At 38.6% G+C, this 18,165-nt stretch overlaps 1 long non-coding RNA gene across 1 annotated transcript; it reads right to left on the bottom strand.

Moving 5' to 3' along the window:
• Window positions 1-565: 565 nt before the first annotated feature.
• LOC118607799 lies at window positions 566-16,651 on the bottom strand. The gene is made up of 2 exons (XR_004952840.1): window positions 16,558-16,651; window positions 566-14,722 (listed from the first exon to the last, which is right to left on the bottom strand). It is a non-coding gene; the product is annotated as an uncharacterized LOC118607799 (long non-coding RNA).
• Between the last annotated feature and the right edge of the window lie 1,514 nt (window positions 16,652-18,165).

Below are 18,165 nucleotides of genomic sequence, written 5' to 3'. Positions count from 1 at the left end.
GACAATAATAAATAACACAGCTGTTATTCTCATCAGAAAGTCTTTAAATATTGGGAAGTTATCAAGCTCACAGTGGCAGATAAAAGCTTTCTAAATTCTAATTGTCATTTGAAAGTTCAGATTTTATCACTGGTAAAAATATTGTCAAATTTCTTTGAAGTGACAAGCTCACTAACATATCTTCAAGAAAATAACTGCCAAACATGAAAGTCAGCATAACCATTAGCTTGAAGTCATTCTTTAAAATAAAAAAGGTGCTCCAAGAGAAAAATGGCTAGTTCACCTCATCTAAATCATACAAGTGTTTTTCCTCGACTCGACCAACACATTATTCTGCCAAGTGCTGTGTGTATTTCCCACTTTGTCACACAGAACATTAAAAAGATCTGTACCTAAGGGCCGAGAATTAATAATATGAGTAATCTTTACTGCTTCGCCAGAGTGTTCTTAATTGGAACTGCTGTTTTACCTGCAAGTGGATGATAGTGAACAATACAACAGCCGCCAGCAGCTTGGTTCCAGGGCTGTGATTCATTGCTAAAGTAGTAGCAATATCACTATGGAGTTTTTTTGTTTTTTTTTTTTTTACAATCATCACAAATGCCAACACGGTGAAAAAACAAATAACAGTACTACTAGAAACTTTTGATATCATGGATTCCCTAAAAAATGACTTGGGTGCCCCCAGGAGTCCACTGGACCATACACCAAAGACAGCTGCCTTACATGAAGATATACTGGTAAGAATAAAGTTTAGGATACGTCTGCCATAACTGCAAGGGCACAAGGGAGTAATTAATTTTGTGAGTTAAGGCTGTATTTAATGTAATTTCTTAGTCGCTGTTACCTAAAACCATTTACAATGAGTCACTGCTGATATGTTGCTCTGTAGGAGTACACACTCTGAAAATAAGAAGGATAGCACGATGGGAATTGTTTATTTCCTTACTCCATCCTCCCTCTCAATCCCATTCTGGTTTGGGATGCAGATTTAGCTGCTACAGATGGCATTCTTTTTACAAAGAAAAGCCTGGTATTATGATGGTCTTGAATTGTAACTACTCAGGGAGTTCAGTGCAGAAGTCACTTACAAATAAATATAGAAAAGCTATCATCCCCACGTATTAAGTATAAACAAAAAACATAAACAGAATAAACATAACCCTTTGACGACTCGATAAAAATGTAAAATTTCTGGCAATAAACTTAAGATTACGTGAAACCTCTTTGAAGAAAACTTCATGAATTTACAGAAGGACAAGAAAGGAGACCTGACCACAGGTAGAGTTGCACCAATCTACTAGGTAGAAAGAATGAACAACACAAATCTTGCTGACTGTCTCATATTTAACAAAAGCACAATAAAAACCAGACGTCATTTTTATTCTGAATTTGACAATATGATTTTAGGCTTCTCCAACAGAACAAACATGTGAGACCAGTGAGAGTAAAATTAAGTAGAGAATGTTCGGTTTTTAAAGATAGGCATATCGAAGCTACAAACAATGGGAGGAATGGGGCAAGATTAAACACCTTATCTGATGCCACGGGACTCAGACAAGACAGACCCAAGTTATACCATAAATGTAGTCATGATGATAATCATGGCAATAGTGATCCCGTGCTGAGTATGTATGTGCCTTGTAGTATTCTACGTGCTTAACATACATTATCTCCTTTAGTCCACTCTGAAACTATGAGGTGGGTAACATTTCCTCACTTTAGAAATGGCTTTTCCGAGTTCAGCAAACTGAGAATGATTAAATAAACTATTTGGGAAACTATTTGCCATTAAGGAGAAAATGAAGTTAGAGATTTTAATGTGTATCTGCTCTAACATATTCCAAATGTATTATAATGTCAAAAATAATTAAGACAAAATTTTAGTATCATGACAGACTATTTACATAAACTAGTGGTCAAAAATACCTCTTACAGCATCATACCAAGGACAAAATGCAAAAGGCTGATGAGTTTAGATAAACCATTTTTACTCTACATTCACACAGATTTAGGAGGACAGACCCCACCGGCAACGGTGGAGGTACAGGGGACCATGCGCCCCCACTTCATCTGGAGAGGTGGTGCAGCGACAGCCTTAAATATACTCTTTAAGCAAACGTATTTCTAGAAAATCTTCACCAGGACTCAAAAATGAACAATATACGAAAGATTTCATAAGTATTTTTATAAGTGTACCAAATTGAATGTAATGTAAATATCCCACAAGAGTAGCCTGTTAGAAGTTACAGTATATCCATAATGTAATTGGATATTATGATAATGTAGATCTATTTATGTGCATAGAACAATGTTCTATTGTATGTTAATTGAAAGATGCTCATGAGCTGTATGAATAGTTTGATCCCACATTATACCACCATCCCACAAACACACCTCTTCTAAAACAGAAAGTCTTAATATTTGCTGCAGGTAGAAATCACCCAGAGAGATTATAAAAATCCTATTACCAAGACTATAAGCCAGATCAATTTAATCTGACTTTCTACAGGTGAGAAAGAAGTATCAATATTTTAATGCTGATTTTAATAGCAGCCAAATTTGAGAATGATGAGTTCAGATTCATATGCTAAACTGCTAGCTAGGAATGTCTTTGCGGGATAGAATATCATGTTTGTCTCTTCTTTACATGTGCTTTCAATGTTAATATATGGATTATCTGAATGTCGATAATGGTACAGGGGGTATTTGTATATATAATGAGTATGGCTCTCCATTTTTAGATATCTGACAGTTGATAGCTTTAAACCTCACTCCTTTCTCTTCTCCTGGTGTCCTGCATCTAACCAAGCTGATAAGGCTTGGGTTCACCCTCCTTTGGCAAAAGTGGGGAGATTCAAACCAGGCGGGCCTCTTACTACATGTGGACCCCACTCCAGCCCCTGCTCACAAGTATAATGAACCCAAGCCCTCCAGTCTCCTTTCTTTGCTTTTTCAAGCCATTCCGGACCTGCTTGAGAGGCTGCCCTACACTCCTCAGAGGCTTCAGTTATGCAAAGAACGTGTTCATACTCTTTGTGTGTGTGTGCATGTAGTCATGGGTCTACCAGACAATCCCCAGATGTTGCTTCCCCATTCCTAACCTTCGAGCTGAGCGTTTGAGGTCTGGTATGGGAGTCGGCCCATTGTGGCACGGCTGCTGTCTTTCTTCCAATGTAACACATTGGCATCATCCCTCAGTTCAAATTCCTCTCGAGTTTTGATGCCACGACAAAAAAGGGACTGAGATTTCGACACCCATCTTAGAGACTCAGATATGATCTATTTTTTGTGTTTTGTTTCCTATCCTTCTCTGGAACAGTCACTTCTACTACAGTTTAGACCAAGTTTTCTTTAGTCAATCGTTAGCTATTTCTCATTTATACTCATTTTGCCATGCTCCTGGCAATGTTATTGAATTCAAGAATCTTTTCCTATTAGCCATTAATATGCCTTCTCCACAATCTTTTACTTATGGTTGTTGATAGAACGATAAAAAAAGACTCTATGTTCTTCTTACTCAATTATGTTAGTGTACAACTCTAAAAGTTCTAAACAATTTAATAGTTTCATAATACAACTCCTGAGTAAATCATAAGTTATTCTCAGTGTCTGGCAAACTCATGGGCCAAATCCTGTTTTTCTGCATGAAATTTTATTGACTCTCATTTGTTATGTAGTGTTTGTGCCTGCTTTCATGTTACAACAACAGAGTACAATAGTTTTGACAGAGAACATATGGCCTGCAATGTGTAAAATATTCGCTGTCTGTCCCTTTATGGAAAAAGTTTGCTTTTGACCTGAGTTATCGTGGAACAGCTAGAGGTTTTAAGACTGTCCACAGTACAAACTACTCAACAGAAATAAAACATTTAGAAATAGCTAATAAGTGAAAAAAGTTACAGAATAACTGGTGGAATGAGAGAGGATTAATGTTTTTTATACATCTAACAAGCAACATGGTCCATTATGTATATTACGTGTCTTCACTCACAAAACAACCCCATCTGTTTCCTTTTATATGTTCAAAGGCAAACTTTCTCTGATAATTTTGGAGAACAGGAATAATTTTTATAGTTTCTTCTTATTCCATATGAACTTCAATGTTTCCCAAAGCAGCTTGCCTTCTGATAGTTTTGCTTCTGTTAAATACCTTGTTTTAAGGTAAAACTGTGGCTCTTAGAAATGAAATGAATGCTGATCCAATGAGTTATTTAACTCAGTGAGGAAACTAGTAAGATATTACCAACTCAAAAAATTTAAAGAATTTGTACGTAGTAAAAAAAAATGCTAAAATAAATTTACAAGTAGATGCAAAAACTGGCAATAATGGCATACTACTGAGCACAAATTTATATTTCTATGGACAGAATTATCATCAGTTTTCTACAACTTAGTAAAAAACTAGCTCAAAAGAATGAAAGGCAGGGATAATCCAGGTAGGACCCTGCTTGTCTTTTTTGGTGCACCTCAAAGTCAGTTTTTTTCCCCCGAAAGCTCAAATGGCCCCATCTTCGTGCCTGTTTTATTACCAATATGGAACCCTGACTCTCTTTTCACTTGTTCCTGCAGCACTGATTCTCAGAAGGGATGCAGTCAGCACTAAGGTCGTTGTACAACAAAAACGAAGATGAATAACACTTAGCATCAGACATTACTGTCAAAGACCTAGACCACTCTTTTCTCTCTAGAGTACATATTTCTAAGAATTCTACTGTTTTACTTTCCTCGGCCATCCCTCTACTTCCGTGGCCTATAGAAATTCAATATTCCTTTATTATGTGAAGAAAACCAGCACTTTCTTTATCTCATCACTGGACCTCACTGTGCCCAAGAGGATACAACTGGTCAACTGAAAGTCTCCATTGAGATCGATCGGGGTGTTTTCCTAAAGAACCTGCCTCCCTGGGAGTAAAAATTATGTCAGTTCTCTAGAGAACCAAAGTGTCTTTAGTCAGTTTTTGTTTTTCCATAGCAATTTTTCCATGACAAATAGGTAATTGTAGGGAGAAAAGGTAGGATGAGGAGTATGGGCAGTTTTAAGTACCAAGATGAGTTTGCTATTGTTACTGAGTGGCTAGGGAAGGCCTCCCTGGAAAGGGATCTGCAGGACATGAACGAGGGCCTGGAAAGAGCATTCTAGATAGAGGACCAGCCAGCGCATAGCCCACAACTGTCAGTGTATGTGAGGAACCAAGGAGCTAACATAGCCCAGTACGTGAGGTGACGAGCTTTGGAAGATCTCAGAGGGTGTGGCAGAAGTCAGCTTGTGTAGAGCCCTAGTGGTGAGAGCTGTGTAAGTCAATTCACTCAGAAGTTTGTTTGGCCTTTTCCAGCTTGATTATCATTTTTTTTAACTCTCAAGTTTTGATTTAGATAAGCTATATTGTCACCTTACTTTATAAGTATTATTACTTATTTTTAAGTAAAATCAAGAGCCATTGTAGAATTCCAAGTAGGAATGACATGAAAACATGAATTTCAAAAGGAGGAAATTAAGAATATTGGGATCATTTTCATAGATACTGAATTCACCAATAATTATGTTTAGAGTGTTACATTCAGGCTATGGACAGATTAGTAAGAGGATAGCGTACAAATTTAAAGTAAATTTTACATGACACAGGTTTCGTAAGGAAATGAAGACCACCCCCCTCCCCGAAAATGGTTAAACCCGAACATTTTATGCTAGGTTTGAAGAGTGTGCAAAGTCATGGAAAAATGTGATAGGACAAAAGGTATGAACTAAGCGTAGTAAACTGAGGGACACATAGCAAGTCTGTTAGTTCAGATTCCCCTCTTATCCTTCCTTCTTTGGAGTTAAGAATGTTCCTTTCCTCTGGGGTTTGTGAGGGCACCTGTTACACGAGAGTCTTATGACCTGCTTCAGGGGAGATGCTCAGGGCATCCTTCCGGCACCTGCTACTTCTTAAATTCCTTCAGCTTAAAATATTAAATATGCCACAGTACCATATTTTGGGGCAGTGTATGCTGAATCCAATCATAGCCAATTGCTATAAACTCTTCTAGGAGGGGAATTAACCCATAGACTAGGAGGACAGAAGAGGCAGGTGGTATGCCAATAAGTTCAAGCAAGCTTCGAACCAGGGGTTTCATGGAGGACAATATTCAGGAAGTACAATTAGGAGCAAGAGGACATCTGTCCCATCTCTGGTCCACTAGTAGGTTTTAGGGGGAAACAGTCATTTTTAGAAGAGAGCTAGATTTCAGTTAGAACAAGAAGGTAAACGAGCTTTCTGAAGATATTTTCTATGTAGTACCTCAAGTACAGACTATGCATAATATCTCACAGCATCACTAAATTAGACAGATTTGACTTTGAATTTTATTACCAAGTGTGTAAACTTAGAGAAGTTTAAACTTTCTAAATCTTGTTTCTCTGCCTCAAAAAAAAAAAAGTGACAGCAATACACTAAGATTGAATAGCAAGAATCAAGTATCTAGCACAGAATCTGGCATATTTGTCAAATAAATAGCAACTCAGAGATGCTTGGAAATTTGTATTAAATGAATGGGTGGGAGCCTGTAGCCAGGCACTGAGGCAAGTAATTAGATAGATTACATTATCACTGTCAAATATGTACTGAGCACATTCTACACACAGGTTACAGAGATAAATGGACCTAACTCCATAATTTCCCCCTTTCAAAATATGTATGTTTTCATGACATTTTTATGTTCAAAATTCTATGATGGTTAATTTCACTTAAAAGCTAAAGGTTTACAGAACTAAAATAATTTCTGTGTGCAAATGAAGTTTCAGTACTGCTTGCTACCTTCAAATTAAGACAAAATTGCGACTTCTACTTCAGGGCAAGATGAAACAATGTGGACTGGATTTCCCTCCTGTTTAAAACAATATCGGCAGTGATATTTAGAATACTGGCTATTATTAAGCAACAACAACAACAACAAAATCCTTGCAAGAGAAGCAAATGAATGTGGGGAAGGACGTGGCGAGCATCTCCCAGTTGTCCCAGTTTACTACCAAGAGTTTCCGGCAACATGACAGGAAGGGACACCAGAAGGGAACCTGGCAGTCTCTCTGCAAGGTGGGGACAGAGCTCAGAGTGTGGGAACACCAGGGCAACTAGAGTTCATAGACCCAGAAGGAGAAAGAGCTGCTAAGACTCAGACATGTAGAGGGTCCCTCGTGGTATATTCAGCTGAATACCATTAAGAACATGTCTGAAGAAGCTGCCAGATACCTACAAGAACACCTGAAGGAATTGAAGATGTCAATTCCCAGGACCCGCACGGGGCCTGAAATGGTCCTTGTTCCCACCAGCCAAAATGGAGGACATGTGAAAACACAGTGGCTGATGTTACACAGGTTATTCCAGAGCAATGGTCCTTAATGTGAACTGTTAAATGGCTTAGCTGGGATAGTATCAAAAAGACCTAAAGAGAAAAAAAAAGTGGTGTCTTTGGAACAATCACTCCTCCTAGAGGGGATAAAGTGAGGATACCTGTAAAGGTGATACAGGATGGGGCTTCCATTCCAAGGGAGCTATTGATCCAAGCAATATGAACAGGGCAGTGAGCCTCTCTGTTTGGAGACCGATACCTTGTCTCTCCAAAGTCATCTTATGGAGAGATGAGGGCAAGAGTATGGCTGCCTCCCTCTGTTGGAACATCATGCTGTGTGAGACGGCTAAAGTGGTGCTTCTTGAGCCTTAGTCTAGTAAGATTAGTCTGAGAAATCTTAAGATACAAATAGTGATCCAGGAGGTCTAGGGTGCGGCCAAGGATGCTGCATCCCCAAGGTCCCTCACAATATATATTTTTTATATATAAAAAATATATATTGTGAATTCAGTGTATATAGGCCACACTGTGAGTAGCAAGGTTCTAAAAGTTTTAAAGTGCTCCGTACACTTGAATTGGGGTTCCTAAAAATTGGGTGGTGGGCCTAAGCTTATATTCCATTTCCACTCTACTATGTTGTATCAACCACCAAGGAAGGAATTGCCTAATACAAATGCTGTGTCAAGGGTATCAGAACAGGAAACCTTTTAGATAAAAAGTAGGTAATTTTATAAGCAATGTTAGCAATATATTTAAGGCTTATTGATAGGCTTAAATGATTTAATTTGGTTGCCCTTGCATTATGTGTGTAAATCAATTTCGTCATGAACTGACAACCTTATAAGCAGCACAATAAGATAGCCAAGTATTTATATACAAAAAAAGGGCAGAGAATTGTGAAAGTTAATCTTTTGACAATGTAATGTCTGTAACTTACGTGCTTCCTACATTATAAACAAAATCGATTCTAAATAAAGCAATAGAAACTCTAAATGAATTCCTTCTATTGCAGACCTTCATGATCACCATCATTTAGACAAAAGATTTCCGAAGATACTAAGACCATTAGAATCAACTTCAAAAAAATAAATTCCTTGTAAATCATCTCAGATCACAACTGTTCAGAAGATAGTTCTTAGAGAACTATCAGTGCCAACCAGCCTCTAAGTAAGCTGTGGCTGTGTTCTCTGTACTCTGGCTGTTATCTTAGAAAGCTGAAAGGAGTTATGGGAATTTATAGACTGTAAAGTAGTATCATTTTCTTCAAGTCATTCTTCAATAGAACTGGAGCGTTATAATCATTAATAGGTAGGCAGGCTGGACAGGAGGAGCTTATCATTAAGGTTACTGATTGGCAACAGACATTTTTAACCTGAGTCTTGGTACATCTGGGTGCTAGACTGGCAAGATGCAGAACCTTTGAGAACTATGTTGTTCGTAGAACTGGACTGGGTGAAGTAAAACTTAATTTTATGAGATTTATAGAATGACATAGCTGTCATCTATTCTGATTCCAGTCAAGGCCTTGTTTTAGTAACCGCTAAATGCTAAAGGTGGTGACATTCTCCCCATTCTGCCACTGTCCCCTACTTTACACCTCCTGTCCAGTTGTGCAGTTTGCTTGGGGTTTGGCATGGCCATTGGAGTTCATTATTCATTATTACATCTTAGAAATGCTATTTTCTGTTTATTTCCTATGGCATGCAATGAAAAGACTAGTGTTACTAAAAATTTATTCAAGCAATCGTTTGCTTTTATTCCCTTTGTGAAAATCTCCTTGACTCTGGCAGGCATTATCCTTTTCATTAGGTATCTTTCACAGATAAGTTGAAAGAAAATGTGCTATACAGGAACTGAAAAAAAAAATCGTAAAAGTCTGATAGTCGTTAGCTATCCTGACTTTTAAAAAGTAAACAGCTGTCTATCAGGTTATCCAACCAAATAAGCTGCCTAATTTTCAGGCCATATAGCAATATAACTTTAAAAAGCACAGAGGGGGTAAAAAATATATATTGTGAATTCAGTGTAACAAATTATGACAGACGATTGTAAAAACATGATTTAAAAAAAAAGAATTTTATTTGTTATGCTATGGGAATAGGGAAAGCTTTTTAGCTTGGATGTAAAGGAGAAAAAAGTAGATTTCAAGATCTTGAGTTTTCAGGTTTTTCTGGCTGCCTTCATCTGTCTATCACTCTCCCTCACACCACCCACAGCCAAGATACCAGAACATTCCCAAGCTGCAACTGATACCTAGATTTAATTTTAATGACAGTATTTTTTTAAGACAGCCTCTGAAATAGGTCACTATTAAAGAATTTAAAGCCCATTTTGTAATTTGTGAATAACTTAGTGTAGCTGTTTATTGTGTGGCTTTTTTAAAAAACATTTTGTGCCCTCAATTGAGAAAACACTTATTGAGAGCCAAGGATTTGCACAGCATTGCTCAATGAATGACTGGTGATGCCCAAATTGATTAGAGATGGCCTCTGCCAATCCATGGAAGGGACAGTTACAGAAAATATATAAGAAAAATTCAGAAAAGCACTATGATTCATTCACGCATTTGCTGAGCTGCTGCTATTCAAAAGGCACCATGAAAAGCAGTGGTTATACTAGACAGACAGCCTTGCCCTTAAGGAACTGGTAATCAAAACTTAAGTGAATAAAGAATAAAACTATTGCCTATAATAATTGCTATGAAGAACACAGGCCAAAGAATAGTGAATTTGACTTTCCCTCTATCAGAGAGCTATGTACTCTATATATGTGCCACCATTTTAATGGCAGATTACAACATTGACAAGCCTGGACAGAGCCCTTTTATTCACAATATTCCAAACAGTAACAACCTGAGTGGCAAAACAGTAAAAAAGTATTATCCTTTCCTTATGTCTGGCCATCCACCCATCTTCTCATTGTTCTCCAAAGAACATTATCTTATATAGGTCAGGATACCCAAGTCATTTTTAAGCATCTCATTCCAGCTCAATTTGCAACAGAACAAGTTTTTTTTTTTCATTTACACTTAAAATGTACAATCTAGTATGTTCTTGCTCTTCTTCCCATATCCTGCCAAATGGATCATCAATCCCTGTGGTCGCCTTCCACTGCAATGCATCTGTAAATCTGTGAAGTTCATTTCTCATCCATATCTAGATCCTCATCTCTTTCTTGTGCTACTTCTATCACAGCCTTCAAACTGTACTCCTTGATCCAATCCCTTTAGTTCTATAACAGGTGAGTGTAAAACTCCATACATTACTCCCAGTTTGACAAAAGTACATTTCTACTCTTCGTAAATTATAGTCTTCAATCTAGCAATTAAGGCTCACCTTAATTATTGTAACAGCACAACCAACATGCACAGCACTGTAGAGTTTATAAAACGCATGCCGACCATGACATTGATATGGAGAGGTTACATACATTTTCCTGCAAGAATGACTTTTCTGAAGTGACAGGGTAATTGACAACACCCCATTTGAATTTAGGTCTTTTGCCTTCAAATATGGATCTTCCAAAATGCAATGCTTAATACCACTATACATATCAAATGTCCCCAGAATGACATTTTTCTTCCAAAGAAGTTACTTGGCCACATAAAACTTTAAAATTTATATAACTCCTTCCGACTGAAATGTTTATTATTCCATATCTATCATCTTCTCAAGAACATTAACTCACCTTTAGAAAATCATTTTGAGGTAAAATTCATCTATTTAAAGTTGTTAGTTGAATTGTCCTCTATTCTTATTCAAAAGATACTACCTGCACCTGCTGTTAGTTTACAGTTTATTTTGTATTGGTATGTTGTTTCCCTCAGCTCTTTTAGGGCATACTATCTTCTAATATTTTTGAGTATGACACTTAGTAAAATTCTTTGCACATAGCAAATATTGACTGAATGCTTGTTAATTTGTTAGTGGTCTTTCACACTGCCAAATGTCTTATTATTAGGACCTTTTTGTCAGACTGTACACCTAACTGTGGTGGGCAGAATAATGTCCTCCCAAAGGCCTGTGTTCTAATCCTCATAAACTATGAGGAATTCAGATTGCGGATGGAATGAAATGTGTTAATCGGCTGATCCTGAGATGGGGAGATCATCCTGGATTATGAGGGGGTTATGGGTAGTAGAGGGAGGCAGGAGAGCAGCAGAGAGGTGGTAGCTTGAGGATTTACTCAGTATTGCTAGCTTTGTAGATTCAGGAATGGGCCACGAATAAAAATGTTGACGGCCTCTAGAAGCTGGAAAGGCAAGAAAATGTATTCTCTAGGGTCTTCAGAAAGGGCAGCCCTGTCAACACCTTGGTTTAGCTCAGTGAGACAACTTTATCCTCTGATCTCTATAACTGTTAAGATAATATATGTGCTGTTTTTGGCCACTATGTGATAATTTGTGACAACAGGCACGGGAAACTAATATACAACATATTTATAAAATATAAAAATATTTAAAATGGGCCTTAATGAAAAAAAGTCTATTGAGAATTTCTATTAAATCATGAGTGTATGCCTACTCAGCTTCATTTGTCCACAAGCGTTTCTTGTGTCTGTGCGCAGCCCGATCATTAACAGCCTACAGGTAAATGTGAACCCCTGGGCATGATCTCTAACCTCAACCGCATCTCATCATCATTCTCCTCACAAGACATGTGCTACGCAACTCCTCACAGCATTCTGAAACAGCGAAGATCTCCCTTAAGTTTTGGCTTTTTCTCATTGTCCCCTCTACACTCCTAGGTTTTAAAATTCAGTTTGGACACCACTTCTATTTCAGCTTTGCTGTCCCCAGTCCGTTAGACCCTCTCCTTAGTGCTTCCTCCGCTTGCTATGCCTACCTTTAATAGACATTACTTTCCCTCATCTTCCTCTCTGGACTGTAAATGACCTCAGGGCAGGACTATGGGTTTGTTGACCTTGGAACCCCAGTCTTTACAGTGCTGTTCCCGGTAGTTAATAAAACTGTGCAGTGAATGAAGGGACCCGGGCAAACTTCTCAAACTCCTCAATAGCATATTTCAAATTACGACTGCATTTGATTCTGTCACCCACGCCTCCTTTGCTGACATTTTAAATTTCCCCTTTGCACTGCCTGCCACATTAACATTCTATTTCCCTTCTTCTTTTTATTGTTAAGTCCTGGAATGGGCATGCTGCACCTGTGCCACACCTTCCACGCATTTTGCATTAATCCCGCTACACATCTGGCCTCTGAAACCACCTTACTACTGAAATTATTCTTACTATCATCGCCTGCTTAAAGTCAATCAACTTTTCTCAATTTGGGTTTTATTAAATCTCTTGCATTCTTGAGATTCTCAATCTCTAAGCCTGTATTATTCTTGTTCTTCTGCTCTTTCCTGCTGGTTTTCCTTTCTCCATAGCTGGCATTTTTCCTCTTGATTCATAACTAGTTTGTATTCTAATTTGGTCCTATGTCCCCTGCTCTTCTCTCCTTGAATACTCACATGCTCTGTCCTCATGGTTTCAAGCACCACTTTACATTCCACTGCCTGACTTTTCACCCTTGCTTCAGTACCCCATGTTCACAATGAAATGGCAATACAAATCTGTTACCCCAACAATATCAGGAACTTAACCTTTCCTAAACAAATATTAATTTCCCTGAATCCAGCTACTTTTCTCCTTGAAGCAAAAGACAGCAGAATCATCACCTCCTTCCCTCCCTTGTGATCATTCAGACCTTTGGACATGTTCTCAGAGTGTTGTGGTAGGTACCCCTCATCTTTGTCCTTTTCACATTCATTTCTTAGAGCTATGTAAGAAAGGGCTCAAGCTAAATGAACACGGCTATCAGCCTCTGGGGCAGTTAACACATCCAGATAGAGCTGTGAGCTTGACTACAGACGGAGCTGGCAGAGGGACTGGAGAGGCCACCTGTTCCCTTGAGTGATGTTTGTTCCCTAATAGGCATGTGTCCTGATTTTCATATTTGGAGAACCCATAATAGCATGATCTTTAAGCTTTCAGGAAAAATAAGATGAATTCAAATAGAGTATCAGAGTACTGACAAAGCTATTTATAGAATTTAAGAAAAATCTAGCTTTGATCACCAGAGGGTAAGTGATTTGGGTTAAAATACTGCTGTTAATTGGAGAACCAGATTTGAAGTTTAGGATCATTTGAAAAGTTATTTTGAACAGGCCTATTTTTATACAAATTATTTGTCATCTAGTAGTAATGCTAAATGACATCGGAATATTAGTGATTTAAATTTTTGTTGACTATATGCACCCTTATGACTCATTAAAAACATTTTAAATGTTATCTTTAATGTATGTATTTTTAAGATTTTTCTAATCTTAATGCAAAACTATGGAATTTTTAAGTAACTGACTTTTATATTTCATTCCTTTTTATTATGTTGCATCTACCCTGCCTTTGGTTGATCTAAATGCTACTCTATCCAAACTGTCAGAATCCAATCACTTCAACTCAATCTGTTATTTTTCCTCCATCACAAAAACTTCTTGAAAATAGCTTTAGGGGTATTTTGAAATTTTGTAAAGACTTATTTGGATCTAAATTTAAACACCGTACCATACATGTTGCCAAAACAAATTTAATGTAACTTACAGTTGGTATTTGTCCTTCTAACTTAACTGATTTTGTGCCCAGAATATACTTTTATAGTTTAAAGGGTCAAGACCAATTTTTACTAACTTGGATAATATACTGATTTTGTTTTTAAGAAAATGTATTAACATATTTCCTCTGAGTCTGTTTGGGTCTGAAGATGAATCACAACTATTAACGTGAACGACAGAAAAAAAGGAATAGACAATCGTGGAAAAGCCTCTATAAACAAGATATGGTTTCTGCTATACTCAAAACACCAATTAGTGACCTAATATAAGACATGTGAAATCTATGTCCATGGTTATCCAAGATTCAGCAAGACAGCCCAAATCAGTTAGCTATGTATAGTCACTGTTATTCAACTGACTTTGCAAGCACATTCGCAGACATGGAGCAAGAGGCAGATCTGTTTAAGTGGCCATAACTCTTAAAACGATCTTTCTTTGGGAGTCGGATACATGTAATAAGCTATTTGACAAGCAAACATAATTACAAGTCACATTAACATTCAAATATGAATATTTTTTAAGTACATTTATCTCCTAAAAGGAGAGAATCTCCACTTTGCCTTCACTCTAGCATCAAACTAACATTCTCAATTCGACATAATAATGGATCATTTAATAGACAATTATCTTTGTGTTTTTGGAAAATATGCACATTATGGGTTGAGGTTACTTACTCACTTTAGTGGTTCTGGTTTCTCATCAGGCCTCTCTCCATGGCTTGCAAATGGGCTGTATCCTCACGTGGCTTCTGTGCACACACATCCCAGGTGTCTCTCCCTCTTTTTATAGATGTCATATGGTTAGAATGAACACATGACCTTGCTTAGCCTTAATTACCTACTCGGAGGTATCAATTTCCAAATGCAAGTACCTTCTAAGTATATTGTGGTTTAGAACTTCAACATATGAATTTGGGGAGAACCCAACAAGGCCCACAATATTAAGGAATTTGCTCATGATATGTTTCTTGTTTAGTCATGAGATTCTCTACTATTAAGTTAAATTAATTGAGTATATTCTGAGACCAGTTAACTTTCTAATTAAATTTCTATTAAATGCATATAAAATTAAATAAATCATAACATAACAAGTCATAAGTTGCCAGTGAGGTTCTTGCCTTCTATTTGTAAAAAATAGAACACCTGTAAAGCTCAATAAAGCTAAGCACAGTGGAACAAGGTATTCCTGCAACACAAGCCTCTAACAAGGTGCTTTCAGATTGAAAAGGCTCACATAGAAGTTAAAGTGGTGATATTTCTCCTTGGGTATTAAAAAAAATGAAGTTTTTCAAGGTTAGAGGTGGAAAAAGAAATTAGACAATATCCTAGAGATGACTTTTGTGGGGGGAGGGTAAGAGGTGGAAATCTCTATCTCCGGTATATTTTATAAAGTATTTGTTAAAATTACTTCGATGACTAATTGTGTGTCAACTTGATTAGGCCATGGGGTGCCCAGATATGTGGTCAAACATTCTGGGTGTTTCTCTAAGGGTGCATTTGGATACAATTAACCTGTATATTAAAGTGATTGTCCTCCATAACTGGAAAGCTGAACAGGAAACCGACCCTCCTCCTGTGAGGATTCTCCAGCCTGACAGCCCTCGAACCTGGACAGTCACTCTTCCTTGTTCCATAGCAACCTGATGACCTTCTCCCTTAACCTAGAATATCCTGTAGACCCCCTAGATTTTAGGCTTACCATTCTCCATAACGGCAGGAGCCAGTTCCTTATAATAAATCGGCAGGGAGGCAGACATATGAAAGCTGATTAATAGTCGCCTTCTACAGAAGCTATTTTCATGTAGATTTTAATTCCGATCTATCCCGCCTGCAAATAGAGCCCTTTCCTAAGCTACTATAAGAAACTGGTAGAAATAATGCACTGCAATAGATTTGTATTGGGTTAACATGTCAATTAGCAAGGAAATTCGAGAAATCTTTAGAAAGCACTCAGAGTTTAAGAAGTATGAAAGGCATAGCGATATAAATTTATAAATATGAAGAATCATTTCGTTTTGGTTTGCAACAAATTTATATCAGTTATCTACTGTAGCTGTTAAAGTGAAAACCACAGACCTAAAATGACAATGCTGTGCTAAAAGCCCTTGGTACTAAATTTAGATTTAATACCGTATCTAAGTGGTTTCAGCCTCTCCAAGAAACAGCCTAACCCACCAGTCTGGAATCTTCTGGTAAGCCCCAGTAGTTTATCACGTGGGCCCTCTCCGTCCCCCACAGAAAGAGAAAAGCAGCAATGATAACCCATCCCGCTCATCTTCCCCCAGTGTAAAAGTGTCCCAGTCCAAAAATAATTCTCTTTTCAATAGCTCCCCCACCCCACGCTTCCTTCTTCAGAAAACTTCCATTTTGTACAACCCCTGGTTGTTAGGTGGGGCACTGCCTGATTCACAAATCTGTTAATAAAGCCAAGTAGATTTTCAAATGGACTCAGTTGAATTTTGTTTAACAGCATAACACGCCACCCCAGAACCTAGTCACATACAATGTGACTTAGTTTTTTTAAATTAAATTTATGGGGGTGACATTAATAAAAGTATGTAGGTTTCAAATGTACAATTCAGTAACTTGTGTATATTGCATTAGTGCGTACTCACTCAAATACAGTTCCAGCAGGACTCAGCCTGGCCTGTTCTCGCTGTTCCACAGAGGAGATTCGCAAACCCAAAGAGCTGCTCACAACGGTGCTAACTACAGGGAGCCGTGGCTTTCTCTTATATGGGCTTCTCCTGGGGCTGCCTGGGGCTCCGCCCCTCAGGGCGTGGCGGCTAGTTCCAGGGGCAATCACAAAATCCAGGAAATGGAATTCACCCTTGTGTTAAGCCCTGCCTCCAGAAACTAGTATAGATCACTGCAGCCATATGCTATTGGCCAAGCTGTCAAAGAGCTCATATTTGAGGAGAAAGAACATAAACCTTCTCAGTGAGAGGAGCGTCAAAAGTATTTTGGAGTCCTGCTTTTAAACTGCTACAGTATGACTGCTGGCCACAAATCATTTACACTCCGCACACGTGTAAAATATACTCGCCTGATTGAAAGACCCTACAAGGCCTTATGCCATTACAGAATTGGTCCCACCTGTGCAGCCCTGTGTCCTCAGCTTTACAGGTGAGGCTCTTGGGTCTGGCTCCTTGGAGACTATGCCTCGGGTACCATTCTGCTGATCTGCAGTCCTGGGGATGAAACAGGGCACTATCTCCGCATACACCTGCAGCGCTGCCTGGGGAACAAGTGTGAGACAGCTGCCATGGACGCTCCTGTTGAGAAGGGAGTAACAGGAGGCACGGCAGGCACCGGCACATCGCATAGCAGTGGCGAACTGCGGCTGGGCCCGTTTCCAGCCTTCGGCCTTTGATGATCAACCTCAGCGTGGCTCACCAGGAATTATTCTCTGTGGGTCTTGCTTCTGCTCTCTGGGCTCATGGTTCTGCCCTCTGAATCTTTCTCAACCAGATTCTTGCCCATGGAATTGTAGGGATCCAAAGACCTCTTCCTGTTGTGTTTTAAGCTGGAGTTATTTTGACCAGAACAAGTCCCTTAAAAATCATGTGAATTTTCCATGGGTTCTGTTAGGCAAAAGTCACAACCACCTGGCTCTTTGTAACAAGTCTTCCTCCGGCCAGGGCTCCTGCAGAGCTTCTGTGAGGCAACAACGTTAAGATTTTTAGAAGCCCCATTTTTAATAGGACAGAGATGTATGTGCAAGACATGCCTTTTTGATTCTTTGCATGAAAGAGTTTCTGAGCCAGCACAGTTCTTTGAGATATTAAAAACAATCTTATAGTCCCACACAGAATTAGATTTGGGGCATCACAGTGTTTATTGTAAAAGTGGAAAATTCTCCAGCAAGCTAGTCCCAAGGACTAGACAGGGAGTGATATCTTCCGGTGTCAACTCCCAAGAGAAAAAACATTGCCTCCGGGGGTGCAGATAACAAAACTGTCTACCAGGCCCCGTTTGCTACAAGATTTAGGAGTCCCCCTAAAACAATATATCTTTGTGCTAAAAGCCAACAGCCATCTTCTGCTTTTAATAATCTGCTTGCTTGCTTGATCAAGGCCACCAAGACATAGTTTCAGGCTTTATAAATTGCCTCCTCCGGAAGCTCGGGGCTGATTCTCTAGTAGGGAGAGTCAGTCGCCAGCCGGCTAATAAGGCTCATAATTAATCTCAATTGGCTCCGTGGGTCTTAGATTTGAACGTGC

Source organism: Rousettus aegyptiacus, unplaced genomic scaffold, assembly GCF_014176215.1.
Source record: "Rousettus aegyptiacus isolate mRouAeg1 unplaced genomic scaffold, mRouAeg1.p scaffold_m13_p_9, whole genome shotgun sequence".
In the NCBI taxonomy this organism is placed as follows: Eukaryota; Metazoa; Chordata; class Mammalia; order Chiroptera; family Pteropodidae; genus Rousettus; species Rousettus aegyptiacus.
The sequence above is the reverse complement of the archived record's forward strand: the minus strand, read 5'-3'. Positions and strand labels throughout refer to the sequence as shown.